Raw genomic sequence first — 17,005 nt, 5'->3', positions numbered from 1 at the left:
CAGAGGGTGCTGGTGGCAGAAGAGCTCCCTATTTTGGAGAGCTTCCCCATGACCTATGCAATGCTGTAGAAGTAAAACATTTTCTGGAGAAAAACTATGAAATTTTACATTATCAACACTGCTTTATCACAGGAATTTATTCTCTGAACTTTCCATTCCTATAATGACAGCTCTCCGCCATTCTAGACAACATTCCAGACTTGGCAGGAACATTTTTGGTGACAATTTCTTCACCTAACTTTTAATACAAGACCTCATCCCACCTGATTTTGTAGGTCTGGCAGGGTCTTATCTCTCTGATGAGTCTGAGTTGCCAAGTGACCTATACAACTATCTATCTAATTACACATGTATGCTTTTATACTATATTAGTTACAGTAGCTACTAAACATTTTTCAAGGACTGGAGCAGTTTGTATCTAAATAATTAATTCATAATAATTATTTAATGTAGTGAATACAATGTCAGAGACACAATGGTGCCGTTTTCCCGTGACACTGTAAATTTACCCTGAAGTCACCCAGTTTAGCCAGATGAATGTGTGTATTCTCTTCACAATTGAGCTATCATGCTTGTTTTTATTTTAATGTTACTCTTATCCTTGAATATATAAGCAAGGCTGTGTTTTTAATTGTGTGACTGTTGGTGTGTGCATGAATGTGCACTAAAATGGACTGGTGCCCCACTTAGAGTTGGATCCTATCTTGTGCACAGTGTTGTCTTTCATTTTCCAACACCACCAACAACAGTTTATTTCATGTATAGCCCAAACCCACACAAGGAACCTCAATGGGGTATTTTTTGACATTCCCCCAGCTTTGACTCTCTAAGAAGACAAGAAAAAACTTACAAAAAAGAACCTTGAAGTCAGAAGTAGTCAGAATTGATCCATCCATTTATCCCTTTTCTAAATTTGCTTTTCCAGAGCAGGTCCTCTGAGAAGCTGGAGTTTATTCCATCAAGCATCAAGTGCAGGGTAGGAACAACCTTCAGACAGGATGCCAGCCCACCATAGAGTGAAAACACAGACACACAAATCAGGGGCTGATTTAGCAACACCATTCCACCTAACCTGCATGTCTTTGGGCTGTGGAGGAAACCACAGCATACGTAGGAAACACATGGACATGGGCTAAATGGAGGGGTGTCTAATTTACTGTATTATGATACTAATAAAAGCTTTGCAATAAAGACAGGTCATTTTAAGCAACAATATTAAGCAACAGCATTCCAGGAAAAATGGTCACAAGACAGAAACCAACCATGAACAGGGTGCCAATCAATTGCATGGCACTTTTATTTGGACCATTCAGAGATGCCAAACAACTTAATCTTCAAGATTTTGGTAAATGAGAGGAAAAGTAGAGTAGCTAGAGCACAAGGCACATGAACGTGAGGAGAATGTGCAAACAGACAATGAACAGGCCAGGGTGAGAGCTCAAGATTCTGGAGATGTAAGGCAACAGTGCAGACCTAATGCTGCTGAGATATGATCTAGTCGCTTCTAATAAGTATTTTAGTCAATGTATGGTTTCATTCTGCAACAATCAAGTATTTACGTTAATCTGACATTTGCACTGGGGGCAACTGATGTTTCCTCATAAATCTATTTTCCTGGATTTGAACTTTAGGTTATCTGTACTGAATTTACAAATTCTCTCTGTATCTGTGTGAGTTTTTTACAGACTTACCCAAAGACAAAGAGATTAGGTTAACTGGTCTTGTGGGTGCATACATGAGAGACGGACTGGCATCAGTGCTTGTAGAATTGGCTCTGGATTGAATTGCATAAGCTTGTGAATGTTATAATACTTCTTTGATGACACTTCCTATATAAAATATAACAAAAAATATTTATGTGTATGCTTGCATGTTTTCTTGCAAAGGCTTTCAACACATACTGTACTATAAGATCATAATATTGTCTGATGGGGTGTTAGCACATTTGTGGCCCAAAAGTCAAACTAATGTGTTATTTACTTTGTGTTTTTACAAGCAAATCCCTGATTAATATATCTGTACTGTTTAGTTTACAATCCTAAATTAAATATTCTAAGATTTGATTTATCACTGACTATCATGTCTAACTCTGACATAAATAGAAGGGCTAAAAAAAGGTGCAGCCATGCTGACTGCTTAACCAAGTGAAGACTGCCAATCATGATAAAGTCACAAGGACCACCAGTATATATTATGCCTGCCAAGCTGCAAACTTGTAAACATGATGATCAGTTGTCTATTTTGGAATTAAAGTGAGATTTGCTTCCATCTAATTTATGCCTTCCTTTATAGCTAAGTTGATAGTTCCCATGCAGACCAAGTCCAGTTCAAGCTGGAAACTAAGCTGGCAGTAGTGAGCACCATTCCGGGACCTGCCAGATACCTGGCATACTCAGAGCCACATTTACACTGAGCCGGTAAATGACAACATGTCTACAAAATAGGAGAAGAAAAATACTGAGAGAAAATGCCATTACTGAGGACAAAGTGGCCTATAGAATGACATTTCCTTGTTGACATTTTTTTTAAACTGTTTGAATTATTAAAAGGACAGGCAGATTAAAAATTACCAGACTTGTTTGGTGTTTTTTCAGTAGAAGATTACCTACAGTGCCTATAAAAAGTGTTCACCCCTTTAAACAGTTTCACATTTTATTATTATACAACACTGAATCACAGTGGATGTAATTTGGGTTTTTTGACATTGATTAACAGAAAAAGACTCTTTAAGTAAAATACAAAGTATTAACAGATTAACAGATAGGAGAAAATAAAAAAATGCAGGGGGGTATAAAGAAGATAAAAAAGAACCTGTAAAGGGGAAAAACAGCTATATAAGGTGTATAACACTAATAACTCTAATGTGAATTGTAGGGTGTATGAGAGCATGAGAGCAATCATTAAGAAGGATATTAGAGAAGATAAAAGGCAGTTCCATAGGAATATAACAGATAATGCAAAATATGACACAAAGAGAGCCTTTCACTTGTAAGTGTCATACTGAATTTACAGGCATCCTGATTGGGATGTCATAATGGAAGGACAGATGGAGGCTGCTCCCAGGGCCATGTATTCCCCCTGTATACAGGGTAGTATCTCCTATTTGTAATCCCACAGAGCATACTGAGAACTGTAGTCATGAGAGGCAGTCCTGTTGGAGTAATTGGGTGCCACCAGGGGGAGCTGTAGGGGAACACTATCCCTACTTAGGAAACTTCTACCTGGCCCATAAGTGCTTCCAGTGTGCAGTGCTTTGACCCTGGAAGTATTGCCAAGTCCACCATAAAAGACGCTACCTCATTTGCACCGGGGAGTTAGGAGGCAGCAGACGGCTCTTGTGGAAGATGGCGGGAGAAAAACAGATGCTCTAAACCTACACTTTTCTAAGATCTTCACATATGAGGAAGTAGATAACCTCAAAGTGGTGAAAGGGACTACTAAGGAGATACTGAGTGATTGTGAAATTGTAGAGGGAGTACTGCTTAGATTAAACAGGCTGAAATCAAACAAATCACTAGGACCAGATAATATTTATCCTAGAGTTCTTAAGAAGGTTAGCAAGTATATTTATAAACTCTTGGTGCATATTTATAGGAAGTCATTGCGCACTAAGGAAATTCTGGAGAACTGGAAAATGGCAAATATATAGGCCAGTAAGCTTAATGTGCATAAAAGATAAATTAATAGAAGGAATTATAAAGGGAAAGATTGAGCAACACATGGCAAATACCAGAGTTTTACTGAACAGTTAGCATGGGTTCAGAAGAGGGAGGTCATGTTTTACTAACATGCTGAAGTTCCACTAGGAAGCATCAAAAAGATACAACCAGAGTGTTGTATATGATATTATTTACCTTGACTTTCAGAAGTATTTGATAAGGTACTACATGCAAGGTTGGACATCAAACTAAATGACTAACTAAAAGAAGTGGGAGTTCAGGGTGTAATGTGTAGATGGGTGCACAATTGGCTAAAACACAGGAAGCAGAGTTTTATGATACAAGAATCATTTTTAGAACTGGTTGATGTTAAGTGTGGTGTCCTTCAGGGGTCAGTGCTGGAACTGCTTCTAGTTTTAACATATATAAATGATTTGGAGAGGAATATAAATAACAAGCTGATTAAGTATGCAGGATGATACCAAGTTAGGCAGATTGGCAGATAATCATGAATGTGTACAATTTTTTAGAGGGATTTGGACAGAATACAGGCTTGGGTAGATTTGTGGCAGATGAAATTTAACATAAGTAAATGCAAAGTATTACATGTAAGAAATATAAATGTTAGACTTGAATACACATGTGATGACTGAAACTTGAATGTACACCTTAAGAGAAGGATTTAGGAGTCGTAGTGGACTCAACACAATCCACTGCCAGATAGTGTTCAGAAGCCATTCAGAAGGCTAACAGAATGTTAGGTTATATAGCACCATGATGTGTGGAGTACAAGTCCAAAGAGGTTTTGCTCAAGCTTTAAAACACACTGGTTAGGCATCATCTGTGTACAGGTTTGGTCTCCAGGATACAAAAAGACATAGAAGTGCTAGAAAGAGTCCAGAAAAGAGCCACTAGGCTAATTCCAGGACTATAGGGGATGAACTACAGTATGAGGAACGATTAAAAGAGCTGAGCCGTTTCAGTTAAAAGAAAGGAAATTATGATAGGCATTAGAACAGTGGATTTAGACTTACTTCAAAATGAGTTCAGGAAGAACATGGGGACATAGTTGGAAACTTGTTAAGGGTAAGTTTCACACAAACATTAGGAGGTTTTTCTTCACACAGAGAACCACAGCCACATGGAATAAGCTGCCAAGTAGTATGGTTGACAGTAGGACTTTAGGGACCTCTATATTATTTTGGGTAATTTAAGTGAATGGGTCTGGCAAGCTTTGTTGGGCTGAATGGCCTATTCTTGTCTAGTGATGAGTGATTCATGAACAATTCATTCTTTGTGAATGGCTCTTTCACTGAATCATATGAAACTATTTGTGAGCAGGAACAAAGCTCGGTGGAGCTCAACAGGACTAGTGCTACAGTGCATGTGTATCCTGCATGATATTGTCGTCGTCTCCCTTGTCACTGCAGCCCATTGGTGGATGTGTAAAGCATATGTGCAAGAACTGCCCAACTCTTGAGTCTTGATTCTTTTGATTCATGAATGAGTTACTGCCTAAGAATTAGTCTTAATGATTCTCATTCATTTGATTTGTGAACGAGTCAGTACCCTAGAATCAGTTTAACAATTCTTGTTGCATTTGATTTGTGAACAAGTAAGTATGGAGTTGCACAATTCTCACTCACTTGTGATTCTGTAATATAACATCTTATTTTAATTATGCAACTTAAATGTGTTATAATGCTTTGTGTAAATACAGTATAATCAATCATATATTTATACATAATGAATTAAATCTAAATTAACAAGCAATAATATTAATTATATATTTATATATACACGTGTGTGTGTATATATATATATATATATATATATATATATATATATATATATATATATATATATATATATATATATATATACATATATATATAAAACTAATGTATGGATTATTAAATTATATATTTGTGATGCGATTAAATGGGTAACTCACAACTACTCTAAAACTAAAATTGAATTCAAATGGCCACTACTAAATTTTTCTAATGGTCTAATGGAGTGGACAAGTCAGAGTCCAGATTTCATTCCAATCGAAAATGTATTTCTAAACTTTATAACAAAAAAGCTGTTCACTCACAATCCCCATACAACCTGCCAGAGCCTGAGTAGTTTTGCAAAGTAGAAGGGAAAAATGTCAGTGTCCAGATTTGCAAAGCATACACTGATAATTATCAGTCATGAAGAGGTATCTGCTTGCTAAGAGGCTGCAAAAGTAGGACACTTCCAGGATAGCACATGGCCATCAAATTTGCAGCAGGTATTAAGAGAAATCAGGAGTGTCCCAGTATGGGACTGGAGGGATAGCCAGAAGATGTTGCATGCGTCCTCTATATCCCAGAAAGATAAGTGTAGTGGAGAGTGTTACATCCTTGGGAGAAACGTGGTGATTAGTTACCTAACAGGTACATGGCAGGCTAGTGCAGGTGGATGATATCATCAGCAATTACCGACTAACTACTTACATGACTGATGGGCGTTACTTTGCTGATGTGATTAAACATGTCAAATACTCTGTTCACACTAGTCACATATTCCAGTTACATATGGATAGGCTGCAAATGCACTGTACACACAGTATAAACTATACCTAGAATAAATCAAATGAATCAGAAGAATCAATTCACTTAAATGGGTGGTTTTAAAGAATCAATTCAGTAAATTGAATTCAAATAGCCACTACTAAATTTTTCTAATGGTCTAATGGAGTGGACAAGTCAGAGTCCAGATTTCATTCCAATCGAAAATGTATTTCTAAACTTTATAACAAAAAAGCTGTTCACTCACAATCCCCATACAACCTGCCAGAGCCTGAGTAGTTTTGCAAAGTAGAAGGGAAAAATGTCAGTGTCCAGATTTGCAAAGCATACACTGATATGTGCACACAGACTCAAGGCTAGAACAGCTGCCAAAGAGGCATATACATCGAGTACTGAACAGAATTAGTTTAGATTTTAGTTGAATTAGCTTAGACCACTTGGCAGAGATCCGTTTTCACTTTGACATTAAGAAGTCTTTTTCCATTGATCAGTGACAAAGTCAGGCTATATATATAGGTATATATTAGAACCACAAAGCAACTTAAAAGTCTGGTTTCTAGACTGAAAGGAAATCAAAAGCTCATTAGGAAATCCAAAACCTCAAAACACAGACAGTATCCTAGATGAGAAAGGATATGGGATTCAAACACAGTGTAACTCAGCACAGTTAGACAGGTGAATAATTGTACTTTATCTCTGAGTATTCATCCATCCATTTTCATATTCTTTCTTTTTCACATATGATCACAAGGTGCCATTTGTTTTTATTATTTTACTCGGTAGATAACCAAAAAAGTTGGACTGAGTTTTAGTGATGATGGCATATAGCTTAAATTATTCAAAGATACTATTCAATTGCACCATAAAACTCTGGGTGATGTCTGCCCATCCATCTTTAGAGCAACAGAAGTCCTCATTGCTTGTGATTCAAATTTCAGTCGTCTTGGGACCTCCTTTGACCCTTTAAATGACCACATCTTCCTGGTTTATTATTATATTGATGTACTTTTAATAGCTTTTTAAAAGTGTCAGTAACACCTCTATCTCTTTCTTACCAGTTTAACAGTCATTTTCCAGATTCATCCAGGTCAATGAGGTTACTGGCAAAGAATTTTTACAGCCATATGCCCTTCTTGATTCCAGACTCATTTAGTCACCTTTAGTCACACTGACCTTACTCTAACACACAGGGTAACCCAGGGTATCACAGGGTAAAAGTGGCAGAAGCTGATTTAATTCACTTTGTATGGGACAAGAGGCTCAGTCTTTCTTTACCTGTGTGCAATTTGCACATTCTCCTGTGCCTCTACATGGGTTTTTCTGCACGCATTCCAGTTTTTCCGCCCACATACTTTTTGAATTGGCCCAGTATGAGTGAGTGTGCCCTGCAATAGAATCACACCTCATCCAGGGCTGGTCCCTGCCAGGATAGACTCCAGCCCTCTGTGACCCTTAAATTGGAGTAGACAAGTTAAGCAGATTGATAAATCACATAGAGAATATCGGAAATCTTCAAAACAACCTTGATTTGTCTCCCCCTTTAAAGATTCACATTAAATAGTAAATACATTTTAGAGTGGGCGGCACGGTGGAGCAGTGGTAGCACTGCTGCATCGCAGTAAGGAGACCCGGGTTCACTTCCCAGGTCCTCTCTGTGTGAAATTTGCATGTTCTCCCAGTGTCGGCATGGGTTTCCTCCGGGTGCTCCGGTTTCCTGCAAAGACATGCAGGTTAGGTGCATTGGCGATCCTAAATTGTCCCTAGTGATTTATGTTATTATTTTTGTGATTTATGTTAGGTAGATTGCCCAGAGGGGTCTGGAATCCCTACAGATTTTATTTTTTTTTTCTCCAGCCTCTGGAGATTTTTTTTTTTGTTTTTTCTGTCCACCCTGGCCATCGGACCTTACTTATTCTATGTTAATTAATGTTGACTTATTTTTATTTGTTATTGTGTCTTCTATTTTTCTATTCTTCATTTTGTAAAGTACTTTGAGCTACATTTTTTTTGTATGAAAATGTGCTATTTAAATAAATTTTGTTGTTGTTTGTTGTTGTTGTAGTGTGTGTGTGTGTCCTGTGGTGGGTTGATGCCCTGCCGGGATTTGTTCCTGCCTTTCACCCTGTGCTGGCTGGGATTGGCTCCAGCAGACCCCTGTGAACCTGTGTTAGGATAGAACGGGTTGAAGAATGACTGACTGACATTTTAGAGCAGAAAAAATGACAAAAGCTTTTATCTCAGCATTCTGAGGTCATTGTATTCCAATGTGAATTATTAGTTTTAAAATATTTATTGTTCCTTTGGACTTAATGAATTACTTGTTTGTTTTCCGGCTTTTTATTTCCCCAGATTTTTAACTCCATACAAATCCCTTTTGTCATAAAGCAATAAATCATTTGAATTAAAGCACATAGCTTTCTTTGACATGCATATCTTAACACTTTTTTCCTCTGATAAGCTAATCAAACTAAAAAGTAGAAATCGCTTACATGTGAGATTCTTGGAGAAAATAACTCATCTTGGCAGGCCATTTACTGTAGCATACAATTCTTTTAAAAAAATGTAATCCTACAGTGCCTGGATGTGTGGTGCTGTTATTTGCTTAGACAATTTTAGAAGGAAGTGAACTGTACTTGACATATTCTCTTATTACATCATTTATGAAGTGAATTATATTTACAACACATAAAACAATATACGAAAATGTACAGAACACTGACAAAAGACACATTGACATACTGTATTTTGTATAGATTACATTTAGGGAATTGATACAAATTGTGATAACACAACATTGAGTGCACTCAATTTTTATTTTTTGTATGACTATTCTCATATAGGTGTATTCAGAATTGTGTGTAAGTAGACTGGAACTCATTCAATCCATCATCTTCAGATCACTGTAAGACCCTGACCAGGATTCCTAACCATAGGCCTGTTGCTATTATAAAAATATAGATATATGTAAAATCGTGTGCTGTATCCTGATCATGTAGGTTTGGGATTCAGTGGTGCCCCCTTGTGATTAGCCACTGAGCCACGACTCTGCCCATGTGGTAGTGTTATTTGAGCTGCTAGTTCAACTATTCATATTGGAAAAATCTATAATAATTATCTATCTAAATCTAATTATCAATCATGAAGAGGTATCTGCTTGCTAAGAGGCTGCAAAAGTAGGACACTTCCAGGATAGCACATGGACATCAAATTTGCAGCAGGTATTAAGAGAAATCAGGAGTGTCCCAGTATGGGACTGGAGGGATAGCCAGAAGATGTTGCATGCGTCCTCCATATCCCAGAAAGATAAGTGTAGTGGAGAGTGTTACATCCTTGGGAGAAACGTGGTGATTAGTTACCTAACAGGTACATGGCAGGCTAGTGCAGGTGGATGATATCATCAGCAATTACCGACTAACTACTTACATGACTGATGGGCGTTACTTTGCTGATGTGATTGAACATGTCAAATACTCTGTTCACACTAGTCACATATTCCAGTTACATATGGATAGGCTGCAAATGCACTGTACACACATTACGTTTACACTAGAAACTTTAAATGCATCTTTAACAGACAGTTGCAAATCTTATTATATTATCCCTAGCAAAATGGATATTAGCAAACAACTTTCTCTGTTTAGTTTTATTGTAAGAGTCTACACTGGGTGCACATTATACCATCTTGGTTAAAAAAGTTATTATTAGAACCAAGTCTAGATGGAGTGAGAGTCTAAACCCATCTTTAATCTTGAAAAATGGAATTCCATAAAGAACTGTATATACAGACTTGATGTTGTTTAAGAATTATCAAATGATTATTCAAAAATAACAAAACACATCATATATTTTTACACAAAATTATTTTCATCAAAATTATCTAAGGATACGATTTTTTCTTTTTTGTTGCTTGGAAAATTTCCCTGTAAGAAAGTGAATCAAATTAACAGATTTGGTATGATACACCATTTAGTACTGTTGAGATTAATACAAGCTAAAATGTGGCAAATCCCCAGTCCAGATGCTTTAACTTCAGAATTCTGTAAGTTTTTAAAATCAGAATTATCTCCCTTTTTAGGTAAGCTATTTAAATTTATGAAGAAGAACTGAATTCCAACCACAATTAAACAGGGTATGATTTAATTAATTCCTAGACTAAATAAAGACCCCAAATTGTTGGAAGATCAGCAACCAATCTCCCTTCTAAACTGTGATCATACATTGATAACCTTTACTTTGGCCAATAGACAGAGAACAACATACCCATATTTCATGATTGATCTCTGATCTCAACTTGTTCTAGATTTGCTAGATTTCTACAATTTAGTACACTTCCAAGTACATACTGTATACCATCTATCCATTCATTTTCCAACCTGCTATATCCTAACTACAGGGTCACAGGGGTCTGCTGGAGCCAATCCCAGCTAACACACGGTGCAAGGCAGGAAACAAACCCCGGGCAGGGTGCCAGCCCACCGTAGGGCACACACACACCAAGCACACACTAGGGACAATTTAGAATCGCCAATGCACCTAAACTGCATGCCTTTGGACTGTGGGAGGAAACCGGAAGCACCTGGAGGAAAACCACGCAGACATGGGGAGAACATGCATACTGTATACCTTTTCACTATTTTTATAAGGCCTTTGGCTGTATTGAAAATTACATTTTAGTTAAAATCTTAGAATTGTTTTCAGTTTAGTGACACATTTGTGAACTTCATCACTAATCTGTATAAAGACAACAAAAGCTCTATTTTTGTGGTGTGTCCTTTTCTACATGGACGATTCTATAATATTTCCTGTTCCCTTCTTCTTCTGGTCACATGTCACCTAGAGCCAATACAGACGGAAAAACTTGGCTAACCACTGCTAGTTTACTTCTGGATATGCAGCAAGTACAAACAAATGTTAGGTATAATTGCTATAACATGAATTCTACCTTTGAAAACTGGGAAAGATGTGAAAGGAGGCTGTACTAAGCCAAAAAAAAGTTGAAAAGACCCTTAGACTGCAATTTTAGGATAATATATCATTCTGATAACTATAGACTACCTGTCTCTAGATGTTTTTTTCTGCCATTATTGTGGTTTAATAAATAAGCCCACACTTCAGGAAAGAAATCTTTGGCATAAGTTTCTATAGTCATTGTTGGAGTGCCCCCACTGGACCAATTCTAAGAGTTTTTTCAAGAAAGGCAAAGTTTTTTGAGCTACTACTACCAACACCAGTTTCATGATAATTTTGATGACCCCTACAGGTACACTCCTTCAACAACAAGTTATGGTTTTCCATGTCCTCATTCTAAAGACAAACATATTTGTCCTTTATATTTGCCTGTCATTTTTAACAGTTTAATGGTTATAGGCTGTTGAAATCCTTACCTTACTATTCTACAGTTAACTCAAAACACAGAAGCAAGGATGTTAAAATAAATTAGAAGTAAAAAATACTTCCCAAAGAACAAGTCCCAAATGTTTTAGTTTTCAATTAATATAACTACAGTTCTCAAATCGCTTCATTGGTGTATTTCAAGTGTGGGTTCCATCAGCGTATGTACATCCAGTGAATGTACAGTATATTTGTATATAACTACATGATGTTCTACTTTTTATTTGCCTGTCATGTTTATAACGAGAATGCATCCACATTTCCTGAACCTGTTCTTCCTGGACAAACTCATGCAGTACCAAAACATTAGCAACAACTGACAGAAAGCATGAACTCATCCTGTTACTATTATAAAATACATATACTTTATAAATAAATTCCATGTGTTTTAAGAACTGGAAGACATTTCCTAAAATAAAACAACTTATTTAGCAGTCATCCATCAATTTTATGAACCTGCTCTTTCTATTTACAGTAACAAGTGGTTATAGAAGTTAAATGTGGGTGCCTCATAAAGTCTGTTCATTCTGTCACTGCTAGTGTGGTTTAATCTTTTTCGCAAGATTATTTTTTTTTCTCCAGATATTCCCAGTTTCCCTACCATATCCCAAAGATGTGCATGTTAAGTTAATCAGTTAACTCTACATTTTATGCCAGATTGATTAGATGGACTGATACCCTGTAAAGGTTTGGCTCCTGCCTTACATTGAGGTGCTGCCAAGTTAGGCTCTGTCTGCCACAAACCTGAACTCGATTAACTGTGTTTCGTAATGATGAATGGTTAATGGAAAGCTGGAGATTGTCAAAATATCTAGCTAAAAGGTTGAGATTAAATGTGGACAGAAGGCCAGTCACTTACAGGGCACATGTATACAACCTACATGACCAATATAAAGTCACCAGTACTGTATGTTGCCAGTATTTGGGAAATTGGAACTTTAGGAGAAAACCAGAAAAGGAGTAAAAAGAGCGCAGTCACCACATAAATAGTGATTTATACTAAAACTAAACCTTGGTCAATAGGAGTAGTATACTGATATGCTAAGAATTAAACACTTTTGAAAATATAATTCAAATAGTGATGTCTTCTTATATTAAGTGCATACATTAATTTTTAGATCCAAAAATGCTTTAATGCATTAAATAAAGACTAAAAGACACAGTCCTAATGAGTAAGTGTAAGTGTGAGTGGTCCTGTGATCAACTGACATCCAGTCCAGGGTTTGCTCCTGCTCTGCCCAACCAGGATAAGCTCCAGCCCTTCTGAACTGGATATGTGGGTTAAAAAAAATGTACAAATGGATGAGAGGAAAAACTTACAAGATCAACAATGACAAGCAATTCCCAGATTGACAATATAGCTCCTGAACAAGATTTATCCGGTAAACTTCTCTTTCATTTGTACTTACTGTCCAGGCGAGGAGAGGTATCAAAGGCACACCAGACAGGCACAAGTATACCATAATAATCGGTGCTGGGTCCTCTACTTTTCTCTTTCTGCACCACCTCACTGGGCTCCATCATCTAATCCCATGGTTTCTCAACACTATGCAGATGATACACAGCTGTACCTGTTGTTCCCTCCGGAGGACAATACGGTATCAGTTAGAGTCTACGGATGTCTTACTGATCTCAACTTCAATGAATGACCACCATCTACAGCTCAACCTGGCAAACATCAATCTTCTTGTTATCCCATGCAGTCAGTCTGTTCAATTCCCCAATTCCATACAGCTTGGCTCAATGTTGCTAACTCCTGCCAAGTCAGTATGCAACTTTGTGGTGGTGACTGATGAGCAGCTATCTTTTTCTGACCACATTTCTGCTGTTTCTCATACACACAGGTTCACACTGTGCAACCGCAATACCAGACCATATCTGACATGTATGCAGCCCAGGTTCTGGTCCAGGATTTGGTTTTGTCACATCTGCACTACTGTTGTTTGCTTCTGGCAGGAGTACCCGCATGTGCTATCAAGCCACTGCAGATGGTCCAGAATGCAGAGGCCTGTCTTGTATTTAATCAGCCGAGATGGGCACATGTCACTGCTCTTAAGTTCAAATTCCTGATGCTTGCCTACTGAGAAGTCATTGGGTCAGTAACTGAGAATATGGAGACACTGATGAGGTCCTATACTCCTTCATGCCCACTCAGGTCTGCCAGGGAACAGCATATGGTGATGCCACCTCTGTGTGGCATCAAGTCTCAATACAGACTATTTTCCTGTGTAGCTCCTAGTTGGTGGAACAAGGTACTCACCTCCACCCGAACTGCCGACTCTCTCAATATATTTATGAAGCAAATGACATCCACTGTGTGAATATCTGTCTAATTGATCAAAAAAAAAAAACACTTTGCTCTGTGATATTTTACTTTCTTTGTTAATTTGTTGTTAGAGAACATTTAATTTCTTTATTGATTGTAATCCATGATTGTATATTTATTAGTTATTACATCTTTTTCACTTGTGGCAATCAATTTTTTGTTACTTGTCTCACTACACTTGCAGAACAAACAAATCCTAGCCTAATGTTACTCGATTGTTTACCTCATTTGTAAGTTGCTTTGGATACAAGCATCAGCCACCCAAATAAATGTAAATATACTTACACATTAATAATCTTTTCAAAAGAACTAAATCATTTTATATTCTAGTCACAAATGCTGAAACTATACTGTACATATTTATAGCATTTTTGTTTTGCAGTTTTCAATTGTAGAAGTAATGAAGAGCTTAGGGGAAATCTTTAAGTGAAATGGCTTTCAAATCAGTTCAATTGAATTCATTTTTGTATAGACAAGTGACAAGTTCAGGGATAGATACAAATCCAGCCATCGATCTGCCTTCTAAATCCTACACTTTACAAACTAAATAACAAGTACAAATAAAGAGACAGATTTGTTTAAATAGACAGGAAAACATAGTAGTTTCATCACACTTCTAGATACTGAGAGGACAGAGCAAAGTCTGAAGGACTCAAAATGTTTTTCACATATTTACTGCACAGATTGTCATTTTTATCAAGCTTTATAAAGTAACTGCCAAAGAGGAAGTAACAACAGTTTTAGTTCTTAAGAGTTAAATGGTATATTGAGAAATGTATATATATATGTATATATATATATATATATTTTACTCAGCAAAAAAAGAAATGTCCTCTGACTTTCAACTGTTTTTACTTTCAGTAAACTTAATGTGTAAATATTTGTATGAACACTAAAAGAGTCAACACCATAAGACATAAACTAAAAATGTTTCACAATGTGTCCCTGAATGAAGGGAGGCTCAAAATCAAAAGTACCAGTCAGTATCTGGTGTGGCCACCAGCTGCTTGAAGTACTGCAGTGCCTCTCCTCCTCATGGACTGGACCAGATTTGTCAGTTCTTGCTGTGAGATGTTACCCCACTCTTCCACCAAGGCACCTGCAAGTTTCTGGACATTTCTGGGGGGAATGGCCCTAGCCATCGATCCAAATCGATCCCGCTCCAGGGTACAGGCCTCGGTGTAACGCTCATTCCTTCGACAATAAACACGAATCCATCCATCACCCCTGGTGAGACAAAACCGTGGCTCATCAGTGAAGAGCACTTTTTGTTACTCCTGTCTGGTCCAGCGAAGGTGGGTTTGTGCCCACAGGTGGCATTGTTGCTGGTGATGTCTGGTAAGGACCTGCCTTACAACAGGCCTACAAGCCCTCAATCCAGCCTCTCTCAGCCTATTGTGGAAAGTCTGAGCACTGATGGAGGGATTGTGTGTTCCTGGTGTGACTCGGGCAGTTGTTGTGGCCATCCTGTACCTGTCACGCAGGTGTGATATTCATGTGTACCGATCCTGTGCAGGTGTTGTTACACGTGGTCTTCCACTGCAAGGATGATCAGCTGTCCTTCCTGTCTCCCTGTAGCGCTGTCTTAGGCGTCTCACAGTGCGGACATGGCAATTTATTGCCCTAGCCACATCAGCAGTCCTCATGCCTCCCTGCAGCATGCCTAATGCACTTTCACGCAGATGAGCAGGGACCCTGGGCACCTTTCTTTGGGTGTTTTTCACAGTCGGTAGACAAGTCTCTTTAGTGTCCTGCGTTTTTAGAACTGTGACCTTAAATGCCTACTTTCTGTAAGCTGTTAATGTCTTAACGACCATTCCACAGGTGCATGTTAACTAATTGATTATGGTTAATTGAACATGCATGGAAAACATTGTTTAAACCCTTTACAATGAAGATCTGTAAAGTTATTTGGATTTTTAAAACATTATTGTTGAAATACACAGTCCTGAAAAAGGGACGTTTCTTTTTTTGCTGAGTATATATTCAGTGGCATAATTCTCCAGTTCCATCCACAATTTGTGATAAAGAAAATAATAAAAAGAGCTTCAACTGATAAGTAAATCATGCTTTTTCCACTAAGACAAACTCAACACACATGCAAACACATGATTATTATCTTTTATTAAATAAAGTGAAGCTCAAACACACATTTTTAAACGTTGCTTAATTACAACACTGAATAACTAGACACACAGGCAGACTGATCTGCAATCTGCTTTGGGGTTTACTAGATACATTCCTGCAAACCATAAGATATATATATATATATATATATATATATATATATATATATATATATATATATATATATATATATATATATATATATATATATACGAGGGATATCCAGAAAAAGGTTACAAGTGCCCTGGAAGGTGCAGGGAATTTTTTTTTTCGAAGGTTGGCATACCTGCGTGTAGGGGGGTCCTAACAGTCAAAATAAGCCCGGGACCGCGTCAGTCAGTTGTGAAATGTCATCACAGCAAGCGAGTTCGTCAACCTCTGCTGAGGCCGTTTGCTCCACCTACCGCCGATGCGAGATTCGTTCGGTCATCAAGTTCCTCACTTTGCGTCGCGAATCCGCGGCCGAGATCCATCGTCAGCTTGTGGAAACCAAACTGAAAGAATTCTTGGGTGGGAAACGTTTTTCCAACGATGAGGAGGTGAAGGAGACAGTGGAGAAGTGGCTTTCGGTGGTGGAGCGGAGCGTATTCGACGAGGGTATAAAAAAAAGCTGGTGCCCAGGCTGAAGAAGTGCATCGAAGTTGACGGCGATTATGTTGAGAAATAAGCACATATTTTGGAACATACCCTGTAAATTTGGTTGAAATATATTCATTTTTCGATTTTTAACAGCTGTTGTAACCTTTTTTTCTGGATATCCCTCATATATATATATATATATATATATATATATATATATATATATATATATATATATGTGTTTGTGTGTGTCCTGCGGTGGGTTGGCACCCTGCCCAGGATTGGTTCCTGCCTTGTGCCCTGTGTTGGCTGGGATTGTCTCCAGCAGACCCCCGTGACCCTATTCGGATTCAGCGGGTTAGAAA

This window comes from Polypterus senegalus, chromosome 2 (genome assembly GCF_016835505.1).
Source record: "Polypterus senegalus isolate Bchr_013 chromosome 2, ASM1683550v1, whole genome shotgun sequence".
NCBI lineage: Eukaryota > Metazoa > Chordata > Cladistia > Polypteriformes > Polypteridae > Polypterus > Polypterus senegalus.
This window is presented reverse-complemented; position numbering follows the sequence as displayed.